Genomic DNA, 23,042 nt, shown 5'->3' with positions numbered 1-23,042 from the left:
CAAGTTGTAAACTTGCCTAGTATATTAGCATATTGGGCAGATTAAAGTATTTTGTAAACATTAATTAAAGATGCAGAGTTAGGGGAAGGCTATGTGTTATTAAATATCAGACAAAGGATAGTAGTTTTCTTCCCTCTAATCAAGCATTTACTTCTTCCCTTGAGAGAGTTGAAAAATTAGTAAGGTTAAGACCAGAGCGCAGTGAATAACGCGACTTCTGGGAAACCAAGTACTTCCTTTGCCCATCTGTAAAATATGGATAAGAAAACCCTATCATCTCACTCATAGACCACAATTCTGGGATAGATTGCTCAAGAATTTAATAAGAACCCATCACTAAAGTGATGCTTTTCCACCCCACTAATCATCCTTTCTTTGTACTCTCCCGGCATATGAAAGTCGTTGTCATTCTCAGTCTAGCCGATCTGAGTCCAAGAATTGCTGTACAACTTCTGGAGAAATTATTTTCACTGTGGCAGATATAAAATGGAAGGTTCTCCAGGAATTTTCGTTGGTCAGCCGGTGTTGTGTAAACCCAGTACCGCCTTTTCCATTTACATAACGTTTCGCTTAAAAAATCTCTGGAGTCTCAAAGTTTGCGGAAGTGGGTCCGACGTGCTTTGTCACGGATGGATAAACTGAGTCTCGGAGAGATTTGACTTGCCCGTGGTCACGCACACTACTTGCTGGACCGTGTCAGAGGTGAGATTTGAGACTTTTTTCCCTGACTCTATATTCCGCATTCTAACCATTGGGTTTCTCCCCTTCGCTTCTCATTATTCATTCCGCCTCTCCCTTTCCTTCCTCAAGACAGAGTTGGACAAAATTTTTAAAAAGGCCGTCTCCAGGTCCGTTTCAGCCTGGGGCACAGGTAGGAGTTTCAGAGTCCAGTGTGCCCAACTTGCTTTGTGTGCTCAATGACCGCGTTTGCAATCCAAACGCCGCAACTCCCGGCCGGGGCAGTTTCCTCCGACTCTCCGGTGCCCTCCCTAAGCACTGGCCCGCCCGACCTAGGAGACCCACAGACCTCTAACCCGGACCGGCAGAGAGGAGGCGCGGCGCGCCCAGCTCCGGGAACTGTCCCTTTAAACTCCCTGGCTCCCAGACCGGGCAGGTGGGAGGTGGTGGCTAAGCCGGGCGGCCAGCCCGCCCGTTTCAGTGTCATGCAATGCGCATGGGTGAGCGCTGGGTTGCTCTGCGGCAGCTGCGGCTCGGGGACAGTCGGCGAGAGAGGAGGGCGAGCTTGGCCAGCGCAGCGCGGGGCAGCGCGGCTCCTCCGAGGGTGCCCCGGGCTCCGGGGCTCGCTCCCCGCCTCGCACCTGCTGCCCCTCCGACAGCGGGGCATCCCCCGGGCCCTCGGGCAACAGCTGGGTGAGTGAGGGCAGAGCTGACCTCCCGGTGGGGTGGGGGGCTGGGCTGGACTAGGGGCCGGAGTCGTTGATGGAAGGTGGGGGGGAAGGTGGGGGTTGCCCATAAAGCTTTTCTATAAGAAACTGAATTCAGGAGTTGCCTGGGGGGACGTGGGGGGACCCGAAGTCTATTCTGCTCTCCCTCCCTCCCCTTTCCACTTTCATCGCCACTTCTCTTCGCGTCTCCCTCCTTTCGGCTGTTTCTTCCCTTCTCTGCCCCCCCCCCCGAAATTCTGAGTGTGACTGACTACGCCCCTCTTCCCCTTTTCCCCCTCCCCAATCGGGAAAGTCTGCTTGCTGAACTGAATCGAATCCGTGTGTGCGGGGACTGAGGTGGCATTTTCCACTCCAAACAAGGAAACGTGTTCGTCCTCTGGGATTTCTGGGGTTCGTGGCCACTAGTTGGGGACGCCGGAGGTGGGGAGAAGGGGAGGAGAGCCTGCAACTAGGAGGTGTCTGAATCACTCCTCACCCCTGAATTAACCTACCTTTACTCGACGTGGTCGCTTCTCACCCAGGATCTGCCCTCAGCGCCTCAGCAACTTGCCTTACGTGCCCACCCTACAAGGGGCTCCGATATGTCTTCCCTCCCTCCAGCCTCCAGCACCCGTCGGACCTCTGTTTTGCCGTCCACACTTCGGGAGGCTTGGTCGATCCCAGTTTACTTGGAAGGTGGAGCACCCGCGTTTATCACCTGTTAAACTTAGCTCCAGAGCGAAACGAGCAGTGGTAGCTTTCCTTCTCCTCCCCCCGACGGGTAATTGAATCGTACCCAAATGTTTCGGATCTGCTATTGAGCCAGTGTGGGAAGGATTAAAAAGGGGGAAAATGTGGCTATTGTGGGATAGCTTAACAAAAGGCAATAAAATAAACTGCAGTTTTTCAGCTCACTGGTTTTTCAAACTTTCCCAGTATTGTTTGAGCCCGAATTTTTGTCTTGTTTTCCCTCCTCTCCAAGAACCACCCTCAGAAACTTTTAAGTGTTTGCCAAGAGTAGTACACAGAAACAGAAAACTAACATGAACAGAAGAAGACCTTTATTGGGGGGTGGGATTTATGTTCTACTGTACAAGTTGGTGTTAGTGACTGCCTTTCTTTCTTTTCCTTATATCCTGAACTGCTCCTTCCGACATCTTTAATGTAGCAGGAGAGGGAGGTAGGGTAGCAGTTACACCAATACCAGAACAAAGCGTACGTATGGAAAGAGAAAACTTTTCTTAAGAGGGTTGTTTTTTCCTCACTTTTTTTCCCCCCCTGAGGCTGGGGTTAGTGACTTGCCCAGGGTCACACAGCTAGGAAGTGTTAAGTGTCTGAGACCAGATTTGAACTCGGGTCCTCCCGACTTCAGGGCTGGTGCTCTGTCCACTGCGCCCTTTTTCTTACTTTTTAGAGAATATAGTCACTGCACTCTGTGCCACAAATTAATAAGCAAGTTTCTATAACTGTGTTCTCCAGGAGGAAGGGGGTCTTTTTAATTTGCGAAATCAATGTACAAATACAAACCATTTCCCTTCTTATTTGAGATAGATAGGGTGGAATGAATCAAAAAGATCTTCACACACCCCTTGCTGGAATTGAGAGTATGAACGTTTATTACTTAAGCTAAGGCTACAAGAGATTAATTCCTTGGTATTAAATGAGTACCTGTTAATAGCTCCACAATAGCTTTCATTAGTGGGTGTATGTTTGTTGCCCCCATACACACACACTATGGCCAAAATGAGTAAAGAGGGAAGAAAAAATTAGGGAGAAGAAAACAACTTAGAGAAAACTTTGGGGATATATGAAGAGGTGGGAGACGTATATTAACTTTCTTATTGACAGGAATGTCTGAAATGCTGAATGCAAGAATCACATTGCCAAAGGAGTACTACATGTGTCTGGCCCTCTTCCATGTCAGTGTCTAGACAATCAGTTTGTATGAGTCAAACTTATGGAGCCTTTATCAGGTGCTGGAGGCATCTGGCACTGGCTCCTGAGTCCTCGAAGTTGGTACCTGATATTTACTCTAAATGTAGATGATCATCTCTAGGAAAGATTAAGATGAACAGAAATGGGGATCAGTAGGGGGAAGAGAAATCAAGGGAAAGTATTCTTGAACTGAAGGTGCAAAAGCATAATTACTAGTGAATACTTGAGCCCCTGCTATGTGGACAGTATTGTACTCTGCATTTCACAAATATCATTGTAATATCTATTACCAAGTCCTTCAGTTACTTTAAAGGTGAAACCCTTCCCTTAGGGACCCTTTTATTATTTCAAAGAGGAATATTGCTGTTTTAAGATCTCTGCTAAAGACTTGAACCAGGCTTTTGAGATCATAAGAGACATAGTTTCAGGTTTTTTTAAACATCAGTGGAAGTTGTGGTGGTAGCTACCTTAAGTGATTGTTGCCTCCTGGAAGTGATGCAGCAGAAGTAGCCCATCTTGATGGCCTCTCTTCTTGAAGTCCAGGCAGCATTTCTTTGATTGTTGCTACAGAAAATCTTCCACTATCCATAAATATTAGCTCAGACACTGGGAAAAGCAAGACCAAAGGAAGACAATCTTTGTACCTTATGTATTCTAGCCAAGAGATGCAGGTTCAAGGAAAACTGTATGTAACTGTAGTTATTAATGATGCTCTTTTAATTTTCTAGACTTACTGTTTTCATCCTAAAGATACTGTGATTCACTATGTTTCAGGAAAGTGTTGGGATTTGTAATCTGTGTGATCAAGGTTGATTCTGAGGAGAAAAAAAAAAAAGAACAGTCTGCCATTTAGTCTTTATAAAATATCTCTAGGTTCTGTGAAGAATTGATTTTCCATTTGCACTGAATTTATTTGAAGAAGTTTTTAAAAATGCTTTTCTTTTTTTTTACACTCTAGTCATTTCTCAATACATTCCTCTACTCGCTATACTTCCTTCCATCCCATATAGAATCTTTCCCTGTAAAAGAGAAAAAATTCATCAAACCCATCATACTCAGTTTGATAACATAGGCATCCATAACCTCCCACCATGTTACTTACTGAAAAGAGAGAAACTCATCATCATTCTTCTCTGAGGGCAGGAATTGTTAGATTTTTGTCTCCTATCACTGATCCTAAAACGCTTATTGAATGAGTGAAAGATTAGTCATTGTATTTAATCTATATCTAGTTGGATTGTAGGATTTTTTTTAGCAAAATAATTTTGTACATTGTTCTCTTAGGTGTGTGTGTGTGTGTGTGTGTTTTACTCTGTTTATAAACACACTTTCTTTGCATCAGATTTATATCAGCAGCTACCAAAACTTTTTCATATATGAAGTAAAAGTGGTTATTATTAAAAAGTGCTTAATTTTTTAAATTTATGTGTTACAGTGTTACCTTTCAAATCCCAACTTAAAAATTATCATGAACTAGAAAATCATCAACAGTATAAACATTTACAGATACAAAGAAGTCCGGAAAGAAGGATTGAATATGAAATTAGACTCAATTACAGAGAGCTTAGGTATTGGGGGGTTTTTATATGTGTTAATTTTAATGTATTAGTATCACTATTTACAAACTTATCTATGTGTCATTCTAAACTTCCTTTTCCTGTGTATTTTTAAAAGTTTTGCTGACACTTTTTTTTCTTTTTTGTGTCAGTATCACAAACTTCCTTTGTTGAAAAAAAAATAAGTATAGTCAATCAAAAAAAAATGTATTGGACTTCTGAAAATGTATTTCTCAGTCTTCACCAACAACCAGGTCATGATCACTTTTCCACCAAGAGGGGAAGGCATCATCAGCATATTGATTATTTTTGCATCTTTCAGTGTTTTCATTTACAAGTTTGTTGGTCAGCCCACTTTTTTTCTCTCACCGAGACCCTTTTTACCCTCTTTCCTAGGATTCTCCCCATATCTCAAACACACATATGTATATACACACATATGCAAAACTATTTCTCTCAGTTAAGCTATCACTTTTTAATGTAACTGTAATGTCATTTCTTCTTCAACATCAAGGAAAGACACATATTTTATGTGTTCAGTGTTATGGTATTTTGACTTGTTGTCTAAAAGTGTTTTCTGACATAGTTTTTAGTTACTGTCTATTTATTATTCCTTTGCTTAATGTCTTCTTTACTTTCTATCACCATACAAGTCTTCCTGTGTTCTAAATTCTTCACTACTACCATGTGTTCAGTCATTTCCTCCCCATTGGGCACATATTTAATTTCTACATTTTTGTTATCCCAAATCTTGCTACTGTAAATGTTTTTGTACATTTGTGTCTCTTGTTGTCAGCTATCACCTTACATAGAGTCCCAGTAATGGGATCATTGAATGAGAGTAAGCCTTTATTAAGTACCTATTATGTGCCAGGCAGTAAGCTCAATGCTGGGCAAAGAAAGGGGTGGGGGGAAGTCTCTGTTCTCAAGGAGTTAACAGTCTAATGAGGGAGACAAATGCAAATAACTATGAACAAACAAGATATGGACATGATAAATTGGAGATTATCTCATAGGGAAGGCACTCAGATTAAAGAGGACCGAGAAAGGTTTCCTGCAGAAAGTGGAATTTAGGAGAGACTTGAGGGAGCCAGGAGGCACAGATGAGGAGAGAGAGAAGATACTAAACCTGAGAGACAGCCACTGAAAATCCTGAGGTCAGGAGATAGAGTACCTCCTGTGAGGAAAAGCAGGCAGGCCAGTGTAGATGTATCAGAGTCAATGGAAACAAGTACGGTCCAAGAACACTGGAAAATTAGGAAAGATTACGAAAAATTTTATATTTGATCCTACAGGTATAAAGAGTCACTGAAGTTATTGTGTAGGTGAGATGATCAGGTCTGTGCTTTAGAAAGATCATTGACAGCTGAGCAGAGAATGGACTACCATCAGGCTACTCCAATAGACCAGATATGACCTGTACCAGATGATAGCAAAGTCTGACGAGATATTACAAAGATCAATTCACAGGACCAGATTGATGATTGGATATGGGAGAGGGGAAAGAAAGAATGAAGAGACAAGGATGATACCTAGGTTTCAAGTCTGAGTGACTAAAAGGATGATGTTGCCCTCTACAACAATAGAGAATTTAGGAAGAAGGGAGGATTTAGAGGGAAAGATGATGAACAATTTAACAACTTTTCTTGCATAATCCAAATTGCTTAATAGAGCAATCGGACTGAATCACAACCCCTCTAACATTACTTTTTCAATCTTTGAAAATTTGATGAGAGTGATGCTTCAGTTATTTTAATTTGCATTTATATTTTTATTAATAGTTTTTGGAAGAATTATTCAAATAGTTGTTGATAGTTCTCATTTCTTCTTTTGAAAACTTAATATCATTTGACCACTTTATCTTAAGATTAGTTCTTAGCCTTCATCCCTTTCAATATCAAACATTTATCAGGGAGACTCAGTACAAATATGTTATGTATATTTTCTCCTGACTTGAGCTGCAGTGATTTTATTTCTATATAATCTTTATTTTATAGAATCAATTGGTCTATTTTTTCTCCTATAATTTCTTTTATTCTTGAGCTGGTTGTAATTTCTAGCCCTATCAAAAGTTGTGCATACCACCTACCACTGTCATCACATTTTTGTTATGGTAATAGCTTACTTTTAGATAATGCTTTCCTACATTCTCATTTCCTGTACACTATACAGATACAAGTATTATCTCTATTTTACATTATGATATTAGGCATCTAAAAGGTGTGGCTTCCCCAAGGTCATATACATAGAAACTGGTGGAACTTGCATCTGTATGTTCTTTCTATAACACCTACTGATCTATCAAATCAAGATTTGGAGAGCTTTAAGAATTTACATTATAGAATGGGGTGGAGGTCTGGAAACTAAGGGAAAATTTAGCTCTTGTCTCATAATGGGTCAAAGAGAAAGTCTAGAGATCTTTAAGTATTGTAAATATTTTTGATGAGGTGTGAGCAAAAGGAAGGCATCAATACAAACATTAGAAGAAAACTCCCAAGTGTTTATTCAAAAGGATCTCTGGCACCTGGATCCAGAACTTCATTCCCACTTCTTGCTTTCTTTTCCAGGTTCACTGCTCTGTACCTCAATTTTTTGATAACCAAAGTAGGCACAATAGCATTCATTACCTACTAACACAATAGGTCTTCAACAAATATTAGATGATGGACCTAATTTTCTATAATACAGGCTGACCTCACTGACTTGGACACTTAAAAGGTAATTATAACATGAATAGGTGCTGAATCATAATTATTTTTGTTATTGTTGCTGTTTGTTTTTACTTTCATTACATTTTTAATAATAGTTTCATGAAAAAGAATGGGAAAGATCTAATTTTTTTAAAGTTTTTTTTTTTTTTTGCTTTTATCATGAAACATGAATTGTACATTTAATTCTTCCATAAAGATACTGCAAGTTTAATCACAGGTACAATTTAATCTAATCTTAGAGGCTCATTTAAAATCCTGCATTATAAGCTCCTTGAGACTGGGATTTTGCTTTTCTTTGTATCCCCCAGTTAAGGGGGTTAAGGACTGAGTTTTGTGATATCTACAATTAGCATAGGGCTCAGCATACAGTAAGTGCTTAATAAATGCTTGTTCATGAACTGTTTTAATGCTGCATTCTGGTTTTCTTGAGTTTTTAAAAACCATATTATTTGTTTGTAGTTTCAGGGTTCTTTGTATTTTGCAGATGAGGAAACTGAGGCAAAGAGAAGCTAAGTTTCCTTAGGTAGTACAATTTCAGAAGTGAAAAATCTAATTCAACAAGTACTTACTGATCATATTTATTATATACTAAAATTATAATTAATACTATATTTTGTTTACTATGTATTTTATAACATTAATATATTGATAATGTAATTGTTAATATGTCATTTTGATGCAATGTGGGAATAAGAGGGAGAGATCCCCTCTGCTTGGAGATGCAGGTCCAAATGCGAAAGAATTAGTGAACCCCTAAATCGGTGGCAAAAAGGAAGTTTTATTTTTCACTAAGTTTTCTCTTAGTGGGTAAATCTCTTAATGAGGAGGTTTGCAAAGAATATGTTAACAGAAACCTATTTTATGAGCAAATCTTGGGGGACAGGGGGAAGTTTGAGCTGATTATTGGACCAAGATCTCCCAATTGAATGAAATCAATTTGAACACTTTTCTAGAACATGGAATTTCCTGAAAGGGGATTGCCCAATATCTCCAATTGAATGAGGCTGCTTAGCTCAGAAAAGATCTATCTGGAAAGTATGTCCCCTCCCAGACTCTCTGGAATCTGAGACCCCGAATCTCTCTTCTTTTACAGATCAAAGGGGGCACAGTTTCAGAGTGATTATTTTACAGATTAAAAGGAACACAGTTTCAGAGTTTACCCCCATCAATTTTATTTACTTTATTCACATACTATATACTTTTTAAAAGTAAGTTGTAAGAGAGACTCATAATTAATCTTTTTCTATTCTATTTGTATATGGACATGTTAATTTTGGGAGGTGGTGAAATTATTTTTTTTTTTGCTGAAGCAATTGGGGTTAAGTGACTTGCCAAGGGTCACACAGCTAGGAAGTAGTAAGTTTCTGAAATTAGATTTGAACTCAGGTCTTCCTGACTTCAAGGCTCATGCTCTATCCATTGCACCACCAAGCTGTCCCATTAAGTTGAAAATTTAAATTTTAAGTGCATTTAGTTACTGCTTAACATTAAAAAAAAAAATTATCTCTATGCAAGAAGTTATTCAAGAAATCTCTCCTAGGATAGCACTTTATATTTCTCTTATACTTTCATTCTACCTTTAATCATAGTTATCTGCCTGTTGTATCTCATCTATTCTACACTTTATAAGGAGAGGGGGTTTGCTTTATGGGTTTTTTTTGTCTCCTAGAACTCATTTCATTAAAGATGTCTTAGGAGATATTGACCTTCTTGCTCTTCTTGGAACAAATTATTCCATTCTCCCAATACTGAGTATTTTCATTGGCTGATTCCCCAAGCCTAGAAGTCTCTCTTTCCTCATTTCTGCCTCCTTCCCTAACTTCCTTCAAGTTCCAGCTAAAAATTTTAGCTTCTACAAGATGCCCTTTTGGTTCTTCCTTCTATTCATACCTTCTTTCTGTTAACTATTCACAATTTATCTTGTCCATATCCTGTCTGTCCATGATTGTTTGCATGTTGTCTCCCCCATTATGTGAGCTCTTTGGAAGAAGGGACTGTCTTTTGCCTTTCTTTGTATCTCTAACCATTAGCACTGTGCCCATCACATAGTAGGTGTCTAAATAAGGTGTCTTGTAAATAAGTCCAGAGAAATTCTTAAGCAATGGCAGTTGTTGAATTCTGCTTGTATATAGGTTTCTGTGTTGGCCAAAGGCTGAGACATACACCTTATATACTAATGCCACTAACTTTATTAAATTCTGTAAATGTCATTGCTAAGTGAGTTATGGTCTAAGCCAGATTTTGCCTATTTGTGGTTTTTATTGTCTCAGAGAAAAGGACTATAAAATCTAGATGAAAAATAGCTTTTTGAAGAGTCCCTTGTGTTTCTCCCAAGTAAATTTTAGTAAATGGCAAAAATAAGACTGAAAAGTGAATAAAATCTAAATTGCTGTGAAAAAAACAAAACAAAACAAAATGGTATGATTATTATTCCCCATCAGAATAGCTACTTTTATCTCCCTCTTGTTAATATTACTGTGGTATGAGAACAGTGTTCTTATTTTTAAACTTTTTTTAAGACCAAAAAAGTCCCAAAATTTATACTGACAGATTTACCTCCCCAAAAATAAGCTTCCTTGATATTCTAAGTAGTCCATGGATTGTGTTAAATGTGTTAAACTGATAAATAATTCAAATGTGTTAAAATGTGTTAAATGATAAGTTTGTTAAATGTGTTAAAAATGATAAACATTTTAATTTGAGATGGAGACTTTGCAAAGTTTTCATGAAATTGAACTCAGAGTTCAGCACGGTTTCTATCGGTGCCCTTCACTTTGCTTTCTATTAGGTCGTGCTTTCTTACTCTTAGGCTAATCTGAAATCCAGTCTACTAATTTGGGGGATGAGGTTTGACCTTAAGAACAATAGTATGTCTACCTCATTCTCTAAGCTGACAGTATGATCTTATAAAAAGACTTCTCTCCAATGGGTCTGTTAACTTGCCCAGACTACTTAGTTAAAAGTCTTTGTACTGATCTGTTTGCATTAGGCAAATCAATTACTTTTATGTGGTGTGGTCCAAAGTAAATTACTAGCCCCACATTAACAGCTGGAGCTTTTCACAAAAGAGGTCCAGTCTAAAAGCAAACTCGTTTCTCTACATTGTTTAGAGATCTCTTTTCAGTAAACCTCTTTTTCCTCCTAAATGAAAGCTTGGTATTGTTCAGAGCCAATACATTTGCCAGTCTTTTAAAAAAATGTTTGTTCAATATTCTCAACTAGGTTCTTACACTTCAAAGAACATTAGTTTTTACTGAAGATATTCCAAGGGGAAAATGTAAAGTCTTATGAATTTATATTGGTTCTATCAAGATTAAAAACAAACAAAAAACAACTCAGCAAAATTTTAACTTGTTTGATCCCTACAGTACTGAAATAGAGTCCTGGCATACTTAAATATTTCTGAAGGTATTCTTCTCTTTTCAAAATTTACTCTTCTTGAATATAAAAAATCCAACATAAGAAATAAAAATCCAAGAGTAGTAGTTTTCTCATTTTACATAAAAGTTGTTCATTTGCTTCCATGTCAACTTTTAGCTTACTCTTTTGCTATTTCAATTATTTATAATGACTTTTGCATGTAAATGTATATGATAGATATAAAATGCATATGTCTACCTAGATGTGGATATACGTATATTCCTATAAACATTTAATTCAATAAATGTTTATTGTTATATAGGAAGAAGTGTGCTAAATTATTGAGGGTCAGTGCTATCATCATTAACTAGCACTGTGCCTGGCACACAATAAATATCTGTTTATAGTGAATATTATTGATATAAAGATAAGTATTCATATTTATTATATGTATTTTTCAACTTAGCATCTGTCAAGTTTGTCACAGTTTTGCATATATATGGATGCATGTAATACACAGGTGTAGATACATATATGCATATATTCACAGAAACCATGAAGTTGGTTTACATTATATACACACACGTTTATATAGGTGTTTTTCCTCATTCCTTTTGTCGTTCCTTCTAGCTTAGCAAAGGCAGGCTTACTACTAGTAGGTTTCCCATTAGACAATGAATGCTTTGGGCATAGAAACCCATGAAACTAATGAGTCAAAAAAATAGAGTTAATCTGGTATGACCCTCTTTGTTTCCTGCAGTGACAGTTGTGGAATGGTGGCAAAAAGAGAGGCAAAGAGTGATAAGAATCATGTGTTTTAGATGATCCTTAAATTTTAACTATTGGTACCTTAAATGGAAGATCTTTGGGACAGTAGATAGAGGGTTGGGTTTAGTAAGGAAAACTCCTCTTTCTGAGTCCAAATCTGGCCTTAGACACTTACTAGCTGTGTGACTGAGCAAGTCACTTAACCTGTTTGCTTTAGTGCTTATTTGTAAAATGAAGGAAATGGCACAACACTCCAATACCTTTGCCAAGAAAACCCCAAATAAGGTCATGAAGAGTCAGACATGACTGAAATGGCTGAAAACAATGATAAATATGCCAGGCATTATGCTAAGCATTGGGAATACAAAAAGAGAAAACAGACAGTCCGAGCAGTTTGCAATCTCAACAGAAACGTGCAAACAAGCTGTCTACACGATGAATAGAAAACAAGTGACAAAGGAAGGGTACTAGAATTAAACAGGCTTGTGGAACAAGATAGTTGAAGAGGGAAAACGTTCCAGGCTTGGGAGATATCCAGGGAAATTATCAGGAGCTGAGAATTGGAATATGTTCTTGCAGCAGCCACAAGGCAAGTGTCACTAGATTGAAGAATCTATGGAGAGAAACACCATGTAAGATGACCTGGAGTGGGGGACATGTATAAAGGACTTTGAATCCAAATAGGATATTGTTTTATCCTGGGAGCAGTAGGGAATCATTAGCTTACTAAGTAGGCTAAGAGTATTCAGATTGCACTTTAGGAAACTCACATTAATGGCTGGATGATAGATTGGAATGGGGAGAAAAGTCAAGTAAGCTTACGAGTTGGCTAGCAATGAGGTAATGGGGATCTGTACCAAAGTGATATAAGAGATTTTTCAAAGGTGAGATCAACAGGCCTTGGCAATAGATTAAATATGGAGAGTGAGAAATAGTGAGAGATTGAGGCTAACCCCTACATTGCCAGCCTGAAGAGCTGCAAGGATGGTGTCACCACCTTCAGCCACAGGGAAGTTAGGAAATTCGGAAGGTTTGGGGGAAAGATCATTGAATTTAGTTTTGAATTTCACCCCTGTCATCTCCTTTCCCTTAGTTGAATTGAACTTTCAGGAAGAGTTAGAGATTTCAGAATTGAGAAGAGAGACTATTCTATGCATCCAGGATAGATTAAGCAAAGGAATAGAGCTGGGAGATTGTCACATTCCAAAATGAGAAGTAAGCTGATTTGGGTGGAATGTAGAGTTTATGAAAGAGAGTATGAAACCAGTCTGGAGATATAGGTTGCAGCAATGTTATGAAAGACACTATTTTAATAAAAAAACAAAAACAAAACCAAAACAAAACAAAAAAACCCCTGTGTCTTATTTTCTTTGTTTGCTGAGGCAACTGGAGTTAAGTGACTTGCCCAGGTTACACTATTAAGTGTCTGAAGAACTATTAAGTGTCTGAGGCTAGATTTGAACTCAGGTCCTGTTAACTTCAGGGTCACTGCTCTATCCATTGAACTGTTTAGCTGCCCCCATTTCTTTTACCAATTGACTAACAGAAGGACATCCAAAAAACATTATAGAGGAGCATGGATGAAGATGGGGAGCATTAGCAATTCACAATTCGCACAATTTGATTGGCCCGCTGTGTCTAGAAGTATGATGCAGTTTTTGTTGGCTGAGGGGAGCTCTGGGCTCCTGGGGCCTTTTACTGGGGGCATCTTTCCTTTGAGTTGAACTTGGCTTGTTTAAACAGATCAGGGTGAATTTGTCATGTTAAAGCAGTATCTTCTCACCTCTTACCTTTTAATTTGACAGTGATTTTGACCTTTGCTTTTAGCTAGTCTAAAAACAGGGAATTCATGCTGAAACAATTCCCACTTGCTATCTTATGTTTGCTAATATGGATAATTTCAACTTTTGTGATCAGTGCCTCCCATGGCTGGCAACTAATGATTCTTTTAAAATGTTTTATTGAAACATTTAAAAATCACTGTCCCTTCCCATAGATGATAGAATTTAAGCTCCTTAAGAGGAGGGACTATTTCACTTTTGTCATCACGTCCCCAGCTCACAGAATAGTACCTGCTGGACAGTAGGAAATTAATAAATGCTTGTTGACTGATTCGGTGATACACTCCCTGTAATAGTAGAAAAAGCACCAACTCTGACTTCAGAAGACGTGCATTCATGTCCTGATGTTTATTACCTATGACTCCTCAAGGAAATTCACCTTCTTGGGACCCCAGATTCTACATTTATACAATGAGGATTTTGGCTAGAGCCAAGGTCCCTTTCAGCTCTGGATCTATGAAATAAGTACAATCAAGCCAAACAAAGTCACACACTGGCCACCCAACTCTTCTAAAAGAAAGTGTTTATGATACACAGATTAGAGACTTCTCAATAATCAATATCCCTTTTCTCTAATTTTTTTAAACTGTATTTTCTGCCATTTTCAACCTCATTTTAAAATGCCATTTCCACTTCCTCATATTCCTCAGATCCTGAGGTGTCAGAGTTCAAATATGGTATTCACTGTCATCAGCAAAGGGAAGAGATCAGAGAAATGCTGGAAAACCTGTTCCGTTTTTGCGTATATTTATTGTTGTCCTTCTGGTTTCATTTCTAAATACTCTTATGAGGATCTGGCTTTGTTGGATCCTAAGCCAAGCTTCCCATACACTTGTTTTCCTCTCACTGCTTTTTGAAAAGGTGTGGCTGGGTTGAAATTTACACCAATGGAGGCAGTACTTAAATGGATGAGCTCACTCATTCATTGAGAACTGGGCCAAAATAGTAAGAGACTTCTGAGGCAGAATGTTTCCATAGAGTAAACCATTACATGGTAGAGTTTTAAGAGAAAGTTGGATAGACAAGAGAAGACCCGAAGAAAAAAAGGTACTATTGAAGGTTTTTTGTTCTTTCTGTTCTTTTGGATACTTTCCTATATATATTTGGAAAATGGAAAAAGTGCCAGCTGTGACATGGCCATGACATTACAGGTAAGCTGAAATTTCAGAAAAAGTTTTGAAAAATTTCCACTTCTATAGTTGTCAAGAGGTTAGTGGTTTTTCTTTTCTTGAACTGAGACAAAACTCTTCAAAAAATGAATTGTGACTGTAGAAGTGATTTTTGTGTTTTCTTTGTTAGGTCAGTTCTGTATCTATCAGAGAAACAAGGAGTTTAGTAAATCCTGTATAAAATTAGGAATTGGATCTTATATGGGAATGGAAATAGGAAAGTGTTCAAGTTCCAAATAAACACAGTCAGGTAGGGATAACTAAAGTAAAATCTCATTCTTTTTATTAAAAATTTTTTTTCTAGGAAAAAAATAGAAATTGAAAATTCACCTTGAATTTTTGTGATGTTTTTCTATATTCAGATAATAGGAAATATTTAGCACGTCAATGTTTCTCCTCTCTTTTTAAACTAATGAATTAGGATATGCCCATAAAGGGCTCATAAGGATAATTCATCAATTAACTTTCATTTTACAAACTTGGCATTTTTGTTGAAAGTGAAGGAACATGTAAGAATTGAAAGTACCACAATTAGAACCACAACAAAAACATAGTATAAGAAGTGAGAGCCCTGCCTTAAGTAAGCTATTGTTTCACTACTATTGAAGCTGTCATATGAGCAAAACTAACATTAAAGAAACTTATTTCACTATTTCCCACACACACCCTTATGTACTTTAAAAAGAAAATCACTAATACTATATGCACTATAATCATGCAGAAACTATCTTTGTTGTAAAGGACTTTCACATTTAAGATATGAGATTAAGACTTACATTGTCATCTAACAGTTATCTTTTAGAAGTTATTTTGATGGAATCCTCCAGGAACTACTAGACATACTTTTTTTTTTTTAATTAATTTAATTAATTTTTAATTGTTTATTTCTGATTGATGGTACATATATAATCAATATCAAATTGTTTGCTGTCTTGGGAAAGGAGGAGGTAATAGTGGAAGGGAGAAAAAAAATTGTAACTCAAAATCTTACAAATATGAATGTTGAAAACTATCTTTACACATAATTGGAAAAATAAAAAATACTCATAAATTCCTAAGTTCTTGTATGAAATCTTTCCTAAAGTGCCTAAAAGAATAAAAAGAGGAAAGGGTGATAAAAATCAAATAGGCAGCAGATGAAGACAGTTATAAAACTTTACAGCTAGAAAAGGATGTTTAAAACTATCTCATCTGACTGAGCCCCTTACAAATGAAGAAACTGAGGCAAACGTGACTTGCCCTAAGTAAAATGATTTAAAGGAAGGGTACTTGCTTGGATAATGTCCTTTTAATTACAAACATAATCACTCAATTCTAGTTTGCTGGCCATATTTATGTAATATTCTTATATTATAAGGTAATTTCACTTTTTAAAAAAAATGTGATTCTTACAAAAATCCTGTGAAATAAATAGTGTGTGTTAGTATCCCCATATCAAATAATAAAAGAGGAGCTCAGAAAAATTTGTCCTTGGATAAGTTACCCATCTACTAAGGGGCAGTCAGACACTGAACCTCTGATTTCAGTTCCAATGCTTTTTTCCACTGCACCACACAGCTTCTATAATTTATAGCTTGAAATGGAAAAGGGGGAACTTTTCCAGAAACTGTTCGAATTTCCATTCCTTCTTTAGTTGGTCTGTCTCTGCCTTCTCTGTCTTTAGTACAAACATTATTACTTTCTATCATGTGCCAAGACTGAGGGCATAAGGCTATGTGGCAAATGCTAGACTATGAACAGCAGAGACTAAGAGTTGGAATCCCTAAACCCTGACCTGTACCAGCATTTCTGAAGTTCTGTTGTGGAGAATAAACACTGATCATGATTAAATTACACTCTCTTTTCTAAGTGCTAGCCTAGACACCTGGGGCCTACTTTGTTCCAAGTCACCTGGATTAAGACAAATTATCTTTTCTATCAGTCAATCCAACTAAACACTAATTTACGGGTACCATGATAGATATCTTCAAGTGTCTGAAGTGTCTGTCACATGAAAGAGGGATTAGATTTGTTCCTCTTGGCTTCAAGAGGGCAGAATTAGAGCAAAGGTACAAGTCTGCAAAAGACTTCATTTAAGAAGGAAAATTCCTAATAATTAGAGCTCTCTGGAAGTGGAATTGGCTATGTGAGGAGTTCCTGAGTTCCTTCTAACCGAAGATATACCAGCAAAGGCCACGTGACCATACTTTTGATACGGTATTTGTTCAGTTATGTGTTCTTTTTTTTTTTTTTTTTTTTTAATTTATCACCTACCCCCACAATTACATGCAAAGACAATTTTAAAAATTTATTTAAAAATAAATTTGAGTTTCAAATTTTCTCTCTCTCTCATCTCCCCCCTCCTTAAGATGGTAAGCAATTTGATATAGGTTGTATATGCTTAATCATAGAAAACATATTATCATATTAATCATGTTATAAAAGATGACAAAGACTCAAAGAAAAAAAACACACACAAAAGTGAAAAATATGTGTTTCAATCTGTATTCAAAGTCCATCAGTTCTTTCTTTGGAGACAGATAACATTTTCCATCATGAGTCCTTTGGAATTGTCTTGGGTCATTGTATTTCTGAGAATAGTTCATTCATAGTTGATCATCTTACAGTATTTGCATTATTGTGTACAATGTTCTCATTCTGCTTATTTCTTTTTGCATCAGTTCATATAAGTATTTCCAGGTTTTTCTAAAATGCGCCTGCTCATAATTTTTTATAGCACAGTAATATTATTGCATTATAATCATATCCCACAACTCATTCTGCCCCTCCCCAATTGATAGGCATCCCCTCAATCTCTTAATTCTTTGATACTACAAAAAGAGCTGCTATAAATATTTTTGTGCAAATAAGTCCTTCTCCTCCCTCTTTTTTTTTTTTTTTTTTTTTTTGTAGAACAGGGGTTCTTAATTGGGAATCTATATGCCCCCAAGATCTGTGTGGACAGATTTCAAAGGGCCCATGAACTTGGATGGGAAAAATATATATATATATATATATCTTTCTTAAACTTCTCATTGAAATATAGATAGCATTTCATGAAGTTATGAATTTAAACAACAAAGATTATTCTGAGAAGGGCTCTATAGGCTTTATCAGACTATCAAAAGGTCCTCAGATGCAAAAAAGGTTAAGAATGGCTAGCATAGCCGGTGTCTAAAATTCCCTTCAGCTATGATTCTGTGAAAGTGGCTGTAACTTTATTTAGCTAGTTTGTGGATAAACTCAGGGTAGGTCTTGCTAGCTAGCAGTTTTCCCTCCATGCATAAAAAATAAGAATACAATATACATAAGGAAAGCTGCTCCCTGAAAGAAAATCTGTCTTTTCACACAAGTCTTTTTCTGGTGATGTGAGTTGAATACAAATCATAGATTGTCTAAAGAATCTGATTGTTTGAGTTGAAGGTAACTCAGTGGACAATGGGGAGAGAGCTGTAGTGTGTGGAATTCGGATTACTATTCAAAGTCATTGTTGAATCTCTCTGGTTTAATGCAATGAAAAGAGCATCTGGATTTTAGTTAGAGGACTGAGTGTGAATCCTAGTTTTGACATTTATTATCTCTGAGTAAATCACTTAATCTCTGTGGGTGTAATTTCCTTAGCTTTGAAATGGCGGCAGGGTGTTCCTTGCTATGTCCTAAGATCCTCCATCACTGATCCTATCTTTTTTTTTTTTTTTTTTTTTTTTTTTTAAGTTTACTATATCACTTATTTTTCTCTCTCACTCCATCAAATCTCTACATAGAATGGGTCAAGTCATGTTATCTTCTGCTGAATAGGCAAAATTGTAATTCAGTGGAAATTTGCCTTCATTGTTGTTCTTTTCTTTTAAGTTATTTGCCCTGGGTACTCCCATCATCTAAATGTGTCTTTCCTATTCTAGCTCCTCCCCAAAAGCTGAAGATCCTGTGGGCTCTATCTTCAGTCAGGATCTCTGTGCCTTCCAAAGTGTCCAGAGTACTAAATGGATCATCTACTAAATAATTTTCCACCAGGCCCTTGTTGGGAAAAGTTAGGCAGCACCATAGGGTATAGAGTGCCAGGCCTGGAGTCTTCCTCAGACATTTTGTAGCTGTGTGACCTGGGCAAGTCACTTAACCCTGTGTGCCTCAGTTTCCCCATCTGTAAAATGAGCTGGAGAAGGAAATAGCAAAACATTCCAGTATCTCTGCCAAGAAAACCCCAAAAGGAGAATCAGATGCAAGTGAACAACAATGCCATGAAGATATTAAAAGAGATAAGGAGGAAAAGTACATCTTAATATAGAGTACAGTAAATAATGAAGTAGTATCAATACTAAATGTGTATGTACCAAGTAGTAGAGCAGGCAATCCTAGAGAAGCTTTTAAGCCTGTTATGGGAAGAAATAGGCAGCAACACTATTCTAGTGAAAGACCTTAACTTTTCCCTCTCAGAATCAGACAAATCTAATCAGAAAATAAAAAAAAGAAAGAAACTAGGGAGGTTAATAGGATCCTAGTAAATCTAAATATGATAGATCTCTGGAGAAAACTGAATAGGGACAGAAAGAAATACACCTTTTTCTTGGCAGTACGTGGCACCTACACAAAAATTGACCATATATTAGACCATAAAAACCTCACAATCAAATGCAAAAAGGTAGATTCCTTCCCTCATCTCTCTATGTAATTGTGAAGTCTTAACTCATCCTTTCCAGTATCTTTCCCAATAGCTGTTTTCATCCTATTCCATACTCTAATAACTTCCACCAGAACAGGTCAGTCTCAATTTTTTTTTCCCCGTGTGTCATGAACAGTTTGTGAAGCCTATGAATCCTTTCTCAGGATGTTTTTAAATAATTGAAAAAAAAAATCAAATTTCACTTAGAGGTTAGTAAAAATAAAGAGGTATTTATGACTCTTCTTCTCCTTCCAAGTTTCCTAGAATGCTTTTTGAGGGAAGGAACTGTTTTTTGTTTGTTTGTTTATTTTTTTAATCTCCATTATTTGTCACAGAACCTGAGTGTGATTGATGAAGCAAGGAGAAGGAAGGCAGGGATAGGATCAAAGGCATACCGGAGGAGAGGAGTCAGCTGTAGCAAGGAATATAGTCATTCTTTCCTGTGATATAGGAAGATAAATAGAAAAATAGAAATGTGAAGTGTGGAAGATGGGAACTGATAAAGTTCTCACTCCTTCCTGTTATTTCTCTTCAGAATCAGCCACTACCTTCCTGGCTAGCTCCAAATCATGCCCTCATCTCCACTCCCTCCTTTCTTCCCTTGAGTTCATCTATAGGCATGGTCTGCCCATATCAGGATGTAAACTACTTGTGGGGAGTAGGGAAAGGATAGGGAGTAAGACAGATACTACCTTGCTTACTTTTTATTTTTACCCCTAATGCTTAGAACAGTGCCTGGCACATACATAGTAAGTGCATAATAAATGCACTCCCTCCATTCACACTTCTCAATTAAGTGACTATTCAAGGGTGACAAATAGAGAAGGCGTGGGATGTCCTGGATCAAATAACCAGAGGAATGGCTACTTTCCATGTCAGACAATGACTTACCTAAAAGCTGCCGGGGTCTCTGGAAAAGCAGTCAGGGCTGCTCTGAGTCTTGGGCTAGAAGTTGGGACTGAGGAGGTCACATCATGAAATGATCAACCATATCTCCCAAAGCAAGAGGAGATAATAGGAAACTTAGGATGGCCCTCTTAACCACTGGAAACAACTGTAGCTAACTTTAAATTGTCCTCCAGATTGAAGATTAGCAATGGATCTCTCCTGTGTGTAACTGAAATCCCTCCCATCCTCTGCCTTCCCTTGAAGTAGACCCTTTGGTCCAAGGATTCCTCACTGTTGCTTTGAGTATGAGGACTACCATAGAGGTTCTAAAGCTACTCAGTTGAGGAAGGAGCATGGTTTTTTTGCATATTTTAGCTTGCACCAAGTCCTTTGTGGGGAGGGAAATATATAGCTGTAATTCCTTTGCAAGCTAATATTGTCCATGGGGTTTTCTTGGCAAAAATAGTGGTGCATCATTTCCTAGATAAAGTCCAACAGAGGCCAGACTTGAACTCCAGCTCAGAGCTCTATCCACTGAACTACCTAGCTGCCTCACAAAGTACTTTACATAGAGTAAAATTTTTTGATCTTCACAACAACCCTAATAGGTAGGAACAGGTAACATAAAGGAGGTAGAAGGGTGTTAAGATATTTGCCTGGGATCACACAGAAAGCAATTTCAGCAGAATTCAAATTTAGGCCTTAAAAATTCTCTAGTCAAAACTTCACACTGCCTCTCTGTCAAAACTGGGCTGACATTAATGTGAAGTTTTGTTTTAGTGTATTTAGGTATGTTATTCTCAAGGTAAGTAGTTCTTAAGGTTGTATAGGTTTATCTGATCTCAAGAGGCACGATAGGCTACTTGGCACAGCATCATATCAGCAAGTATGTGATTAACAGGACTTTCCTCGTGGAACAAATACAGAGTGAATTTCTATAGAGTCATAGCCATTTTTGCCCAGTGTTTTGTTACCTCCGCTGATCTTGGGAGAGGCTTTGCTAAAGGCACTTGATTTCCTGTTGCTCAGGAGCTTAAGCCGGGCCGTCTGCCAAAATAGTCAGAAGAATACACAGGAGTAAGTGAGTTTACAGGGACAACTCAGTTGCCTTGTTCCTTGAATTCCTTGTTGAAGTTCCCTACCCCCACCTCTCATACTTTGATACTATCCTAAGGAAGCTAACACTCAGATCTCTGAAGAAATCTGAAATCACCATTTGGCTGCTAAGCCTCAGTTGGCAGCTCCAAGTTCTTGCTAGCTGACAACACACGGTCCTTTGCGTGAGTTTGGGCATAACTGAGATAAATGGACAGAGGGAGGGATTTTTCATGATGCTTCAGTGTTTGAGGCTAAGGGAAAAAAAGACTGTTAGTTAAATAATAGGGTATAGAAAACCTGAGACCACTACTGATTAAAGCACTAGCTTTGTAACAGATAGTCAAGAATTCCTCTTGAAGAGAATAGAAAAAAAATGGCATAAATCATCATATCTGCAGGACATTGGATTCAAAAGAAATTTTTTAAAGATTTGCTCACAAAACTGGATTCTAACTTGGAGATTTAGCATTTTGAATCCTTCTACCTCTTCTGTTTTAAATTTAGTAGTTCTGGTTTAGGGACTTCTCTTTTACCCCCTTAACTTGAAGGATTATTAATGCTATTCTGTCTGGGAAATTATGGGTGGAACCCAACTGCTACAGAATGATGTAAGAGAAAGCAAATTCAATTCATCTTTCAAGCATTAACTCCTATTCCATGCAGAGCATTGTGCTAAAGTTGATTGTGTTATCACTAGGAGAGTTTTTTTTTTTTCTCCAAAGTTTAGATAAGACATAGCTCCCATTATCTGGGAGTTTTGTATAGGAATAAGCCAAGAAGACAACCATAATATATAGTGTGCATGGTTAAGTCCATTAACTAGAGATAAAACATGGCAGGCAGCAAGGTGGTACAGTGGATAGAGGGCTGGGTCTGGAGTCAAGAAGATTCATTTTTTGGAATTCAAATTTGACCTCAGACACTTTCTAGCTGTGTGACCCTGGGGAAATCACTTAACCCTGTTTGCCTCAGTTTCCTCATCTGTAAAATGAGCTAAAGAAGAAAATGGCAAATGTTTTCTGTATGTCTTCTCAGAAAAATCCAAATAGAGTCCCAGAGAGTTGGAAACAAACTGAAAAGCAACAAAACAAGGTGGAAAGTAATTACCAATATAGGAGTAGGGAAAGATGGAGGAATAGTGAAAGATTCAAAGATCAGATGACCTCAAGTAACAAAAGTACACTAGATTGAGAATCAGGAGTCTCAATTTCTGGACTGGTTTCTGGTATCAACTTATTATGTGACCTTGGATTAGACTTAACCTTTCTATTCCTGTTGGGCTCAAGTATTTTCCAGATAGAAAAATCTTTAAATTGGGATATCTTGGCTTAATAGGAAAACAATAGAGACTTTGGGTGGAAGTGGAAAAGCTTAAGGGAGGGAATTAGGGGAGAAACTGTCATTTTAAAGAAATTAATATTTGATTTTTATAGAATTAGTAATCTTTGAAATTAAAAACAGAACAGAATGGTAGGATAAGTAAAGATGATATTAGGATTGGTTCTAATCAAACTCTTATTAATAAAATAGCTTTAGAGCTAGTTATTTATGTGTGGGGGAAGGTCCATGAATTTTTATCTTCATTTTTTATTAACTGTATTTCAATTAATTTGGTTTCCTTTGTAAGCCTCTGAATTTGATTTTATGCATTTAAAAGCATTATTCTGAGAAGTCTTCACCAGGCCAAAGGAC

General features: G+C 37.5%; 1 protein-coding gene and 1 long non-coding RNA gene across 10 annotated transcripts in view; one reads left to right on the top strand and one right to left on the bottom strand.

Annotated features, from left to right (window-relative positions):
• The first annotated feature begins 536 nt into the window (after window positions 1-536).
• Window positions 537-23,042, top strand: part of PROSER2 (proline and serine rich 2) — a 64,873-nt gene continuing 42,367 nt past the window's right edge. The window contains exons 1-2 of one of the 9 annotated variants that reach the window (XM_074268655.1): window positions 1,214-1,371; window positions 2,007-2,166. The gene's annotated coding sequence lies outside the window, so the exon portion shown is untranslated. Of the gene's footprint in view, window positions 703-801; window positions 872-1,213; window positions 1,372-1,698; window positions 2,167-7,574; window positions 7,595-14,488; window positions 14,604-23,042 lie in introns of those variants that run through there. The other 8 variants (XM_074268659.1, XM_074268658.1, XM_074268652.1 and 5 more) reach the window with 8 other exon arrangements.
• Window positions 2,160-4,131, bottom strand: LOC141543438 (uncharacterized). The gene is made up of 3 exons (XR_012482448.1): window positions 4,055-4,131; window positions 3,788-3,926; window positions 2,160-3,437 (listed from the first exon to the last, which is right to left on the bottom strand). It is a non-coding gene; the product is annotated as an uncharacterized LOC141543438 (long non-coding RNA).

Source organism: Sminthopsis crassicaudata, chromosome 5, assembly GCF_048593235.1.
Source record: "Sminthopsis crassicaudata isolate SCR6 chromosome 5, ASM4859323v1, whole genome shotgun sequence".
Taxonomy (NCBI): Eukaryota; Metazoa; Chordata; class Mammalia; order Dasyuromorphia; family Dasyuridae; genus Sminthopsis; species Sminthopsis crassicaudata.
The sequence above is the reverse complement of the archived record's forward strand: the minus strand, read 5'-3'. Positions and strand labels throughout refer to the sequence as shown.